Below are 12,238 nucleotides of genomic sequence, written 5' to 3'. Positions count from 1 at the left end.
AGTGCGCGGAACTGGCAGCGATGGTCACGGAATAGGATCAAGCACTGGGCGTGGGCGCAGCGCACCAGTTCCTGTGGGGAGGAGAGGAGAGGGGAGCGGTCACTGGGAGAGAGAGAGTTGGTCAAGCGGTCAGTAACCCCAAACCCAACCCGGCCCAGCACCCAGTGGGGGGGCGATTGTTGCTGACACTCCCTTGAGTAGGGGGTGGAAGGGAGGGAGAGGGCTGTCCCGTATGTTTTGTTCACCTTCCCCGCCAGTCCGCAGAATGTGAACGCATTGTGCAGTATTAGTCGGTTCCACTTTGTGTTCGGCTGCTTGTCCTGCTTTAGGCCTGGGCGGTGGGAGGGGGAGGGGAGGGGGGGGGGGGGGGACCACAAGGGGTCAAACAACAGCCAACCAGGGGGGTAAACTGCGCCTCCGTCGGGCCACAGACTGAAGCCCGCGTTGTGCAAGTTCCTACCGTTGATGAAGGCAATTGATCCTCTTTGGCCTCACGCCCCGACACTCCCTGGAGGCACCACCGGGGGGGATAGAGAGTCCCCGGGGCACAGGGGTGGGGGGGGGGGGGGGGATTGTTGCTGACACTCCCCTGAGTAGGGGGTGGAAGGGAGGGAGAGGGCTGTGTTGGGGGTGTGGGGTGGGTGGGTGGGACCCGCCTCAGACAGGGCCCATTCCCCAGTGGGTTTGATGCCCCCCAGCCAGTGATCGAGACCCCGGCCTCTCCGCTCACTTTAGCTTCAGTGTCAGTGTACGATTCGGCGCTGGGCCAGGGCCGTCTCTTGCCCGACCAGAGCTGCCCGTGAATAGTTATCGCGTCTACATTGGGTGACAGGATCTTGGAGGGGATGGGATGGAACTTCTTTTTGACAGAGATGTATTTATAAAGCCCCTTTATCATATCCTGGCTGATCAGCTTCGGACCGTTCCCCGACAGCCTCTGGATGTCTCCCGTGTCTTGAGGAGCAGCCCCTTCAGATACTCGACAGTATGCCCATTATTGATCGTTGAAGATCCGCAAAATGTCCAATGTAAGGGCAATTGTGAGATCCGCCAAATTTTTTGCAAAGGATTTGTACTTTTCTATCTTCAGGTATTCCATCAGGGTGTCGTTCCAATCGTGCCATTTTCCTCGAGCACCCATTACGAATCCAAAGAATTTGATCGTCGTCCCTTTAGTCACTTCGGCAATCTGTCCCCTCAGATGCTCATATTTCTCGGTCTTCTCCTTCCACGCACGCTCCAGTTCCATATTGTTGCTCTCGTACCTCACTATCACATCGACCACTGCCACTTCCTGCCCTTTGACAAAGATCAAGTCGGGCTTCTATAGTCTTCCATCCTCCGTTCTGAACCTCGGTTCGATGTGTACAGCCCATCCGTGCTTAGCAACCTGCGCCTTCAGTTTGTCCATGATCTTATTATGGCACTTAATCCGTGCGTTTTTGACTGCGAGACATTGTCCGGAGATGTGTGCCAATGTTTAGTTGGCCATTGCACACCTTCTGCACAGTTTGGCCATGTTGGGGCGGCCGTATGAAATGGTGCATCTTGTGGGGTATAAGTTGCACCTCAGTAGCAATCTCTTAATGAATAGAGACTGTTTCATTTTATGATGTCCGTACAGCCATGTGTTGGATGTCGGGTCGTTCTTGTAGTAGTGGATGCCGGGGCCCTGGGCCAAAAGCTTGGTCCATTTTTCGAACCCCCATTTGCGCCATTCCGCATATTTGTTTACGGGTTTGGCGTTTCCTTCAGTTCCGGGTATACTTTCTTCCATTTCCCCAATGGTTGAGAGGCCCGCCTCTTCGTTGTCATTCGATTGAGCGGGTTCGAGAAATTCTTCTATTTCTCTTAGCACTTTGAGGTTTCTCAGTTTGTTTATATGCTCCACATTGTAATTACATCGGAACTGGAACGATGCCGAGATGACTGCATCTTCTGATGTTTCTAGGGACTCGAGCTTCCGGATAATTGCAGATGGAATTTGCACTTCGAGTTTTGGTAGTCCGAGGCCCCCGTCCTTGTTTTTGGAATATAGTATTCCATCTGTTGTGTCAGCAGGAAGATGTAGTATTTCTTTCACTGCCTTCTTAATGATATTGTCCAGTTTTATTACAGTGTTTTGTGATGCTTCCGTGAGGATAAGGTGGTAGTAAATCCTCGGAATCATATGCGTTTTTAGGATTTCGAGTTGCTGTGTCGGCTTGAGTTCTGCCTCTTTCAGACTCGTAATCCACGTGTTCAGTTTTACCGACCAGTTGTCCTCAGTTACTCCTGCCCATGGGTCTATTCGCGCTCCCAGATATTTCTCGAGCCCGCCCGGTTCGATGTGGTTCACCGGTTCACCATTGATTTTCCACTTTTCCCGGGAGTTGTAGGGGAACGTTTTCTTGTATGGTCTACAGTGGAAACCGGCCGTTTTTTTGATATTTATTTGTAGACCTGTGTTCTGGCAGAAATTCTGCAGGATTTTCATATTGGCCGTCATTCCTGCGTAGGAGTCGCTGAGGATTGCTATGTCGTCGGCAAATGCCAGCGAAGAACAGCTGATTCTCCTGTTCTTATGTGTTAGCATGACACCCATCCGTGCCTGTTCCAATGTGCATATCAGGGGGTCCATAGTAATGTTGAATAACAGTGGTGAGAGTGGGTCGCCTTGTTTGACTCCCCTTTTAATGGGTATGGGTTCTGTTGCGGTCTTGTCACCCTCTATCACCGTTGTGTTGCCGGTATAGAGACTCTGCACTAGGTGAATGAACCTGTTCGGTATACCCATCCTCTTGAGTCCAACTGTGAGCATTTTGTGACCGATGGAGTCGAATGCCTTTGCCAGGTCTACAAAGACTACCGCCAATTCCTTCCTGTTGCTCTTTGCCCCCTTCATGATATTTTCTAGGATCGCAATGTTTTCATTGCATCCTGGGGTGGCGCTATAAATCCCTTCTGGCGAGGGTTAAGCGTTACTGCTTCCGACAGTCTCTTCGCGATGATTTTTGTGAAGTGCCGGAGCAACATCGGCCCGATTGTGATGGGCCTCCAGTTGTCGATGTTCTTGAGGAGTTCTGCATCCTCCGTTTTAGGAATTAGCATAGTCCGACTCCTTTTCAGGGCTGTTGGTACGAATGCCAATTTCTGCCATAGAGAGAAGAGGCGAGGTATTAGTGTCACATCCTGACCCATGATGTTTTCAAGGTGTTCCACCTTCATCCCGTCCAGTCCCGCTGCACTTTTCGTATTCATCTCGCTTATCGTCTTTTCGACCTCTTCTAGCTCAATGGCTTCCATTAGCCGGTTTATGTCTGTGGTGCCATTATACGGTGCCATTTTGCTGATATTGGCTTTGTTATTTGGTTGTGATAGTTTTGCATGAAAGCAATTCTCCAGTTCCTTCCTCCTGAGATGGCAGCTTGATGTAGCTGGCGCGCCCATGATTAGACGTGCCAGTCTCCTTCTGTCTTTTTGATACAGGGTCTGAGTGATTTTGTATTTGTGTTTTTTTGCGGCTCATCGTTTTCTTGCACCAGAGTTTGGGTGGTTTGCAACTCTGTGCACTTTTTTTATTGCTGCCCGCCTTTTGACCCTTGTTTTTATGAGGCTTTGGAGAAAACATGTCGATCAAACCTTCCGTGATTTGTTAGACCATCTCGATGCACCGATCTTTGTTGTGTGCATCTCGAAGTAGTTCCTCTGCCTTTGTGATCTGTTCAGCTAGATCTCGATGTTTTGGGGGTCCATGCGTCTTTCTCCTTGGTCGGGCAGTGGTTTTGGTGTGTCCCCGGTCGGACGCGGCCAACTCTTCAGTATCAAAGGTCAAAGGTCAAAGGTCAAAGGTCAAAGGTCAAAAACTTTATTTGTCATATGTGTTTACACACATAGGAACTCTTGTGCGGTTGTTCAGAGAGTCAAGTCAAGTCAAGTTAAAAAGGCACACATAAAGACACATAATCTATATAAACATATACTTCTCTAGAACTAAAAAAAGAAAGTAAGTGCCTAAATACAATACAATACAATACAATACAATACAATTCAATTTATTGTCATTTGGACCCCTTGAGGTCCAAACGAAATGCCGTTTCTGCAGCCATACATTACAAACAAATAGACCCAAGACACAACATATTTTACATAAACATCCATCACATTGCTGTGATGGAAGGCCAAAAAAACTTTTCTCTCCACTGCACTCTCCCCCCCCCCCCCCGATGTCAGAGTCAAAGTCAAAGCCCCCGGCGGGCGATGGCGAATTGTCCCGTGGCCATTAACGCCACGCCGGGTGATGCAAGGTCGCACACCGGGTCTTGGTGTTAGAGCCCCCGGCGCGCGCTCGCAGAGACCCGCGGCCATTCCAAGCCGCGCGGGGCGGTGATGTAGGCCCCGCTCCAGGAGCTCTTCAACCCCGCAACTCGGGCGGGAGAAGTCGCCGTTGCGGGAGCCCTGAAAAGCGGACTCCCTCCAGGGACCCGCGGGCTCCCGGTGCCGCCCGCCAAACCCGCAGTTGCAGCCACCGAATCTCCGGGGGTCGGGCCGCAGCAGCGTCCACCACAGCTCCACCCGCTCTGGACTCGGCCAGCTCCGCGACGGTGAGGTGAGTAGTTGGCACCAGAGTCCCCGGCCTTCCTGTTGGAGGCCGCTCCTCGTTGCAGCCCCAACGACAACGGAGACCCGACAAAGAAAAGGTCGGGTCTCCCGTGCAGGGAGAGATTCAAAAGTTACCCCCAACCCCCCCACACCACCCCACCCCCCCCACACACATACCCCAACAAAAAATAACAAAAAATACATTAAAACATAGACATAAAATAATAAAAACCCAGACGGACTGCAGAGGCCGCTGCAGACGAGAGTCGCGCCGCCTATAGGTAACCCTATATAAAGGGGAAAGTGAGAGCATTGTAACTTGCACAAACCCTATATAAAAAGTGTCCATTGCATTGTAAATTGCACAGGCCCAGGAGACAATATAATATGATATAATATGATATGCTATGAGGTAGGTCAGGACATCAGTTCATTTTGTTTTGGCCAAGAGTCTCACTGTTGCAGGGAAGAAGCTCTTAAAAAAGCGTGTTCTATTTGTGGCGATGCTGTCCGCTCGTCTGTGCCTGAGGTTGTATGTGCCGTTTTTGTGTTTGAGCAGGGAGTGAGCTGGATGTAGTGTGTCTCTGATGATTCTCTCTGCTCTTTTTTGACAGCGCTGTGTATAGATTGTGTCCATGGAGGGGAGTTCCGTTCTGATAATCCTCTCTGCAGTCTTTATGACTCTTTGCAGAGCCTTCCTCTCTGTCTGTGTGGTGTTTCCATACCACACCGTGATGCCTGTGGTGAGGATGCTCTCTACCAGTCCTTTGTAGACCTGGGTGAGAGGGCGACAGTGCAGACCAGCTTTTCTGAGCAGCCTGATGAAGTACAGTCTCTGCTGGGCTTTTTTCACTGTGGCAGCAGTGTTCAAAGTCCAGCTCAGATCTGATGTTACTTGTAATCCCAGGTATCTGTAACTGTCAGCCCTCTCCACCACAGTCCCCTTGATGATAAGGGGCTGCAGGGGGGGGGGGGGGGGGTGGATTTTTCCTGAAGTCCATTATTATTTCTCTTGTCTTGTCTGTGTTGAGGCTTAGGTCGTTCACCTCACCATAGGCAAGAATGTCGTTCACCAGACTCCTGTAGCCCGACTCGTGTCCCCCCCCCCCCCCCCTTGATGAGGCCCAGGATGGTGGTATCATCCGCGTACTTAATAATGATGGTATTTTCTTGGGTGGAAAATCAGCTTCAGGTTCAGGTTCCGTTTCATTACCCGTTTCTTCGGGGATGTTCCTGCTCTGGGCCTCGATTTCAGCCGCCAACCTGATATTCGGATCTCTTCGCTTGTCTGAGATCTGATTGTTGGTCTTTGATGTCATAACTTCACTTATCGCGACGTTGATGTATCGGGCCCCTTGGAATCGTTTTTCCAGGTCTATAAGAGTTTTTATTTCATCATCCGACCAGACGGAGCTTTGCCGGGTTTTTTTCCGGAGGATTAGCTGCTGCTATCCTTTTCTTGTTTCTCATTGCTGGATGTTCGTGCCTCTCATGGTGGGTAATAGCGTGGAATTCTCCTTTTTTGTTACACTTCCCACATACAGTGAGGAAGCTTTTGATTTGGTGCTTCTTATTCAGGTGTGTGCTGAATAATCCGACGGTGTGGTAAATTTCATTGCATTTTGAGCAAAATAGTCCATCCACTGGGCAGTGAATAATTACTGGTTGTGGATTGTTATTGTCCTTCGGTTTCAGTATGGTTACATTTTCGTAATAGGTGCTTTCATCGGTGGTTCGTGTTTCTGTGGGCTTACTGACGGTTGTTGTCTCATTTTCCTTCTCTGTGCCAGAGGTCTTGATTAGCCGGCTGTAGAAGGTTTGAGTTTGGATGGTTTCACTGTGATCCTGGCCTTCCGGGGATGACGTGTTCGCATCCTCTTGGTCTTCCTTTGCTGATTTCCCGATCCTCTTGGCTCTGGCTCGCCGGACCGGGTATCTGCAAGGCACGATTTCAGGTGGTAATCTCGCTTGTCTCAACTCCTCTTCGCTGGTTTGGGTGGAAGAGGATGTTAGCTCAGGTCCCGCAGACGATGACCTGACTCGAGTGCAGCTTTTGCACTTTGCGCAGTGGGCCGCTGGACAGTTCCCGGGGCACAGGTGTGGGGGGGGGGGGGGGGATTGTTGCTGACACTCCCCTGAGTAGAGGGTGGAAGGGAGGGAGAGGGCTGTGTTGGGGGTGTGGGGTGGGTGGGACCCGCCGCAGACAGGCCCCATTCCCCAGTGGGGTTGATGCCCCCCAGCCAGTGATCGAGACCCCGGCCTCTCCGCTCATTTTAGCTTCAGTGTCAGTGTACGATTCGGCGCTGGGCCCAGGACGTCTCTTGCCCGGCCAGAGCTGCCCGTGAATAGTTATCGCGTCTACATTGGGTGACAGGATCTTGGAGGGGATGAAGTGGAACTGCTTGTGGACAGAGTCGTATTTAAACAGCCCCTTGATCATCTGCTGGCTGATCAGCTTGGGCCCGTTCCCCCACAGCCTCTGTATGTATCCCGTGTCGGCGCTCAGTGAATACAGTGCGCGGAACTGGCAGCGATGGTCACAGAACAGGATCAAGCACTGGGCGTGTGCGCAGCGCACCAGCTCCTGTGGGGAGGAGAGGAGAGGGGAGCGGTCACTGGGAGAGAGAAAGTTGGTCAAGCGGTCAGTAACCGCAAACCCAAACAGGCCCAGCACCCAGTGGGGGGGGGGGGCGATTGTTGCTGACACTCCCCTGAGTAGGGGGTGGAAGGGAGGGAGAGGGCTGTCCCGTATGTTTTGTTCACCTTCCCCGCCAGACCGCAGAATGTGAGCGCGTTGTGCAGGCTCATTCGGTTCCACTTTGTGTTCGGCTGCTTGTCCCGCTTTAGGCCTGGGCGGTGGGAGGGGGAGGGGGGGGGGGGTGGGGGGACCACAAGGGGTCAAACAACTGCCAACCAAGGGGGTAAACTGCGCACAGAGTCCCCGGGGCACAGGGGTGGGGGGGGGGGGGGGGCATTGTTGCTGACACTCCCCTGAGTAGGGGGAGGAAGGGAGGGAGAGGGCTGTGTTGAGGATGGGTGTGTGGGGTGGGTGGGACCCGCCTCAGACAGGCCCCAGGCCCCAGGCCCCAGTGGGTTTGATGCCCCCCAGCCAGTGATCGAGACACCGGCCTCTCCGCGCACTTTAGCCTCAGTGTCAGTGTCCGATTCGGCGCTGGGCCCGGGCCGTCTCTTGCCCGACCAGAGCTGCCCGTGAATAGTTATCGCGTCTACATTGGGTGACAGGATCTTGGAGGGGATGGGGTGGAATATCTTCTTTGCAGTAATATTTTAATAGCCCTCTGATCATCTGCTGGCTGATCAGCTTCGGCCCGTTCCCCCACAGCCTCTGGATGTCTCCCGTGTCTTGAGGAGCAGCCCCTTCAGATACTCGAACAGGGGCTGCAAACTCTCACACTCCATGTACACGTGGAACATGGTCTCTTCCTCACTGGAGAAGTGACAAGCAGGGGAAGAGTCCGTGAACCGGCTCAAGTGCCTGTTACAGGCCACGGCTTTGTGCAACACTCTCCACCCCAGGTCCCCGGTGTAAAGGGGGAGGACTCCCTTGTAGAGAGACCTCCACTGGGGACCGCTCCCCTCGTCAGGTGGTAACACGGACCGCCAGGGTGTGTCTGGACGGAAGACGAGGGCGAGGAAGTGGAGGGTGTGCAGGAGCAGACTGTACAGTACGCGCCTCTCCGCGTCACAGAACGGCACGCTGGGCATCTCGGAAAGGCGGCTCATGTTGCATGGGGCCGGCTCTCGGGGAGGGACCCGGGCCGTGGGACCCTTGAACAATTCCAACTGAGCGGGGGTAAGCTCGTCCGGAATCACTCCACGCACCCGCCTCTCCACGACACCCACTGTCACAGCCACGACACCCCCCCCCCCCCCCCTGAGGAGCAGGGCCCTGGCTGAAGGTGACCAAATTCCTGGCTTTCAGGAGGTCACGGTAAAAGCCAGGCAACTCCCGCCTAGCGCGTCGACTAGTGCCCGCTACCGGGAGCCGTGAGCCCTCCTGAAGGCACCATCGGGGGGGGGGGGGGGGGGGGGGGGGGGGTGGACAGTTCCCGGGGCACAGGGGTGGGGGGCGATTGTTGCTGAGACTCCCCTGAGTAGGGGGTGGAAGGGAGGGAGAGGGCTGTCCCGTATGTTTTGTTCACCTTCCCCGCCAGACCGCAGAATGTGAGCGCGTTGTGCAGGCTCATTCGGTTCCACTTTGTGTTCGGCTGCTTGTCCCGCTTTAGGCCTGGGCGGTGGGAGGGGGAAGGGGGGGGGGAGTGGGGGGACCGCAAGGGGTCAAACAACAGCCAACCAGGGGGGTAAACTGCGCCTCCGTCGGGCCACAGACTGAAGCCCGCGCTGTGCAAGTTCCTACCGTTGATGAAGGCAATTGATCCACTTTGGCCTCACGCCCCGACACTCCCTGGAGGCACCATCGGGGGGTAGAGAGTCCCCGGGGCACAGGGGTGGGGGGGGGGGCGATTGGTGCTGACACTCCCCTGAGTAGGGGGTGGAAGGGAGGGAGAGGGCTGTGTTGGGGGGGGGGGGGGGGGGGGTGGGTGGGAGGGTGGGTGGGACCCGCCTCAGACAGGGCCTAGGCCCCAGTGGGTTTGATGCCCCCCAGCCAGTGATCGAGACCCCGGCCTCTCCGCTCACTTTAGCCTTAGTGTCAGTGTACGATTCGGCGCTGGGCCAGGGCCGTCTCTTGCCCGACCAGAGCTGCCCGTGAATAGTTATCGCGTCTACATTGGATGACAGGATCTTGGAGGGGATGGGATGGAACTTCTTTTTGACAGAGTTGTATATATAAAGCCCCTTTATCATATCCTGGCTGATCAGCTTCGGACCGTTCCCCGACAGCCTCTGGATGTCTCCCGTGTCTTGAGGAGCAGCCCCTTCAGATACTCGGCAGTATGCCCATTATTGATCGTTGAAGATCCGCAAAATGTCCAATGTAAGGGCAATTGTGAGATCCGCCAAATTGTTTGCAAAGGATTTGTACTTTTCTATCTTCAGGTATTCCATCAGGGTGTTGTTCCAATCGTGCCATTTTCCTCCAGCACCCATTACGAATCCAAATAATTTGATTGATGTCCCTTTAGTCACTTCGGCAATCTGTCCCCTCAGATGCTCGTATTCCTCGGTCTTCTCCTTCCACGCACACGCTCCAGTTCCATATTGTTGCTCTCGTACCTCACTGGCACATCCACCACTGCCACTTCCTGCCCTTTGACAAAGATCAAGTCGGGCTTCCATAGTCTTCCATCCTCCGTTCTGAACCTCGGTTCGATGTGTACAGCCCATCCGTGCTTAGCAACCTGCGCCTTCAGTTTGTCGATGGTCTTATTATGGCGCTTAATCCGTGCGTTTTTGACTGCGAGACATTGTCCGGAGATGTGTGCCAATGTTTCGTTGGCCATTGCACACCTTCTGCACAGTTTGGCCATGTTGGGGCGGCCGTATGAAATGGTGCATCTTGTGGGGTATAAGTTGCACCTCAGTAGCAGTCTCTTAATGAATAGAGACTGTTTCGTTTTATGATGTCCATACAGCCATGTGTTGGATGTCGGGTCGTTCTTGTAGTAGTGGATGCCGGGGCCCTGGGCCAAAAGCTGGGCCCATTTTTCGAACCCCCATTTGCGCCATTCCGCATATTTGTTTACGGGTTTGGCGTTTCCTTCAGTTCCGGGTATACTTTCTTCCATTTCCCCAATGGTTGAGAGGCCCGCCTCTTCGTTGTCATTCGATTGAGCGGGTTCGAGAAATGCTTCTATTTCTCTTAGCACTTTGAGGTTTCTCAGTTTGTTTATGAGCTCCATTGTTGTTATTACCTCGGAACTGGAACGATGCCGAGATGACTGCATCTTCTGGTTTTTCTAGGGACTCGAGCTTCCGGATAATTGCAGATGGAATTTGCACTTCGAGTTTTGGTAGTCCGAGGCACATTCCGGACAATGTCTCGCAGTCAAAAACGCAGTCCTTGTTTTTGGAATATAGTATTCCATCTGTTGTGTCAGCAGGAAGATGTAGTATTTCTTTCACTGCCTTCTTAATGATATTGTCCAGCTTTATGACAGTGTTTTGTGATGCTTCCGTGAGGATAAGGTGGTAGTAAATCCTCGGAATCATCTGCGTTTTTAGGATTTCGAGTTGCTGTGTCGGCTTGAGTTCTGCCTCTTTCAGACGCGTAATCCACGTGTTCAGTTTTACCGACCAGTTGTCCTCAGTTACTCCTGCCCATGGGTCTATTCGCGCTCCCAGATATTTCTCGAGCTCAATTCAATTCAAGAAGTTTATTGCCATGTCAACAAGTTGATAGGAATGTGTCTTGGTTCGCTCTCAGACAGATACAATACAGTACAATCCAACCACCACATACACCACAATAAATAATACAGACAATACCGTACGAAGGACAATATATACAGGAAGGACAGTACCCAGCAGCGTCATGTTAAGCGTAAGTGCAAGTGCAAAATAAAGTGCAAAGTGATTAGTGCAAATTCAAATATCTGATGGCTTGGAGGTAGGTGCTGTCTCTGAAGCGAGATGTTTTACTTTTAATGCTTCTATATCTCCTTCCTGATGGGAGGAGATTAAAGAGGTAATGTGCCGGGTGAAAGTGGTCTGCTATGATTTTTCTGGCCTTTCTGGTGAGTCTTGTTGAGTAAAGTGATGTCACTGAGGGAAGTCTGCTGCAACCGATGATCTTAGAAGCTCGGCGCACTATTCTCTCCAGCCGAATCTTATCCTGCGAGGTTGTGTGACCATACCAGACAATCATGGAGAATGTGAGTATGCTTTCTATGGTAGACCTATAGAAGTGGGTCATGGCTGGTCGACTGACCCTGAATTTTTTGAGCTGCCGCAGGAAGTAGAGTCGCTGGTGGCACTTCCTGATTATGAGACTGGTGTTGAGCTCCCATGATAGGGATTGATGTGTGGTGGTCCCGAGGAACTTAAAGGAGGTGACCCTCTCAACCACCTCTCCATTGATGAAGAGAGGGAGGAGGGGGGTGGCCTTCTTTCTGAAATCCACAACCAGCTCCTTAGTTTTTGAGATGTTAAGTATGAGGTTGTTGTTCTCATACCACCTTACTAGCCCGGTTCGATGTGGTTCGCCCGGTTCGATGTGGTTCACCGGTTCACCATTGATTTTCCACTTTTCCCGGGTGTTGTAGAGGAACGTTTTCTTGTTTGGTCTACAGTGGAAACCGGCCGTTTTTTTGATATTTATTTGTAGACCTGTGTTCTGGCAGAAATTCTGCAGGATTTTCATATTGGCCGTCATTCCTGCGTAGGAGTCGCTGAGGATTGCTATGTCGTCGGCAAATGCCAGCGAAGAACAGCTGATTCTCCTGTTCTTATGTGTTAGCGTGACACCCATCTGTGCCTGTTCCAATGTGCATATCAGGGGGTCCATAGTAATGTTGAATAACAGTGGTGAGAGTGTGTCGCCTTGTTTGACTCCCCTTTTAATGGGTATGGGCTCTGTTGCGGTCTTGTCACCCTCTATCACCGTTGTGTTGCCGGTATAGAGACTCTGCACTAGGTGAATGAACCTGTTCGGTATACCCATCCTCTTGAGTCCAACTGTGAGCATTTTGTGACCGATGGAGTCGAATGCCTTTGCCAGGTCTACAAAGCCTACCGC

This window comes from Amblyraja radiata, chromosome 30 (genome assembly GCF_010909765.2).
Source record: "Amblyraja radiata isolate CabotCenter1 chromosome 30, sAmbRad1.1.pri, whole genome shotgun sequence".
In the NCBI taxonomy this organism is placed as follows: Eukaryota; Metazoa; Chordata; class Chondrichthyes; order Rajiformes; family Rajidae; genus Amblyraja; species Amblyraja radiata.
Note: the sequence above shows the minus strand (reverse complement) of the source record.